Source organism: Bubalus kerabau, chromosome 12, assembly GCF_029407905.1.
Source record: "Bubalus kerabau isolate K-KA32 ecotype Philippines breed swamp buffalo chromosome 12, PCC_UOA_SB_1v2, whole genome shotgun sequence".
NCBI classification, from domain to species: domain Eukaryota; kingdom Metazoa; phylum Chordata; class Mammalia; order Artiodactyla; family Bovidae; genus Bubalus; species Bubalus kerabau.
The window spans coordinates 59415423-59416994 of NC_073635.1; the positions used below are offsets into that span (position 1 = coordinate 59415423).

General features: G+C 44.8%; 1 non-coding gene across 1 annotated transcript; it reads left to right on the forward strand.

Moving 5' to 3' along the window:
* Window positions 1-989: 989 nt before the first annotated feature.
* TRNAC-GCA (transfer RNA cysteine (anticodon GCA)) lies at window positions 990-1061 on the forward strand. Its single transcript has one exon. It is a non-coding gene; the product is annotated as a tRNA-Cys (tRNA).
* Window positions 1062-1572: the final 511 nt, after the last annotated feature.

Below are 1572 nucleotides of genomic sequence, written 5' to 3' on the forward strand. Positions count from 1 at the left end.
CTAATTTTATTAACTTCAAATATCGAATTCTTTGTAGAAACACCAAGGAGATGCTTCAAATCGAAGTGGTGTTAGACAACAGGCATTTATTTTTCACTTCCATAACAGTCTGATATGGACTCTGAGGCAGCTCTGTTCAATGGACTGTATAAGTAAGCAACATTTGCCACCCCAAAATGTATCTCTTTGGCATGAAGATTATTTTAGGCTGAATATTTTTAAGAAATAAAACACTAAGGAGTCTCTTTGTACCTCCTACTTAACTGGCTAAATTAATTTCGATAAAGAGAAGAGCACGAGAAATACCTACAAAGACTATGGACTAGGAGTGGAGAGGGAAACTCAGGAGGGCAAGGAGACCAAAGTTCTCCCTGTCCCATTGTCTTTGCTTGTTATAGCAAATGTTTGTTTACTAAACATTTGCTTTTCTAATTCCATATGAATTACCTTCTTCCCCTTTGAAGTCTCAGACTCCTATCTGATTCTTCTTCTCTTAGTTGTCATATAATCCTCGATTGTGTAATATGTCCTTGGCCCTTGAAGGCACATAATTGAATTTATGTACATAATTAGCTTTTTCTCCTGTTAATTTGTCTCATGTCAATTTAATTATCAGATTAGCCAAAAGGTCCTCGAAGAGTAGGGAAACATTTCCCCTCCCTTACAGTTGATTTAGGCCTGCAGCTTCTTCTTGTTAAGGTTTTGCTATCTCCTAGGATATCCCTCACCCCACTCCAGTACTCTTGCCTGGAAAATCCCATGGATGGAGGAGCCTGGTGGGCTGCAGTCCATGGGGTTGCTAAGAGTCAGACAAGACTCAGCGACTTCACTTTCACTTTTCACTTTCCTGCATTGGAGAAGGCAATGGCAACCAACTCCAGTATTCTTGCCTGGAGAATCCCAGGGACGGGGGAGCCTTGTAGGCTGCCGTCTATGGGGTCACACAGAGTCAGACACAACTGAAGCTACTTAGCAGTAGCAGCAGGATATCCCTGGTGGCTCAGAGGATAAAGCGTCTGCCTGCAATGCAGGAGACCCAGGTTCAATCCCTGGGTTGGGAAGATCCCCTGGAGAAGGAAATGGCAACCCACTCTAGTATTCTTGCCTGAAGAATCCCATGGATAGAGGAGCCTGGCGGGCTACAGTCCACGGGCTCACAAAGAGTCGGACATGACTGAGCGACTTCACACACACATACACACAGGATATCCGAGCCCTGTAACTGGAGAAAGGAGAAAGAATGTTAACACCAGAAGTGCCACCATTACTGCTACTCAAATGTCTTGTGAAACTAGTTACACAGCCACAGCTGAAGACCAGGTGCTGGGAAATGTCCCTGGCTGGACACTCAGCTCCCAGCCAGATTCCACAACAGGAGAGTGAAGTGAAGTGAAGTTGCTCAGTCCTGTCTGGCTCTTTGCAACCCCATGGACTGTAGCCTACCAGGTTCCACCATCCATGGGATTTTCCAGGCAAGAATACTGGAGTGGATTGCCATTTACAATTTTGGTGGATCACTAGTTACCAAACCTTGCTCTTGATAGTTCTGTTGCAGGAAGAGGGACCCCTTCC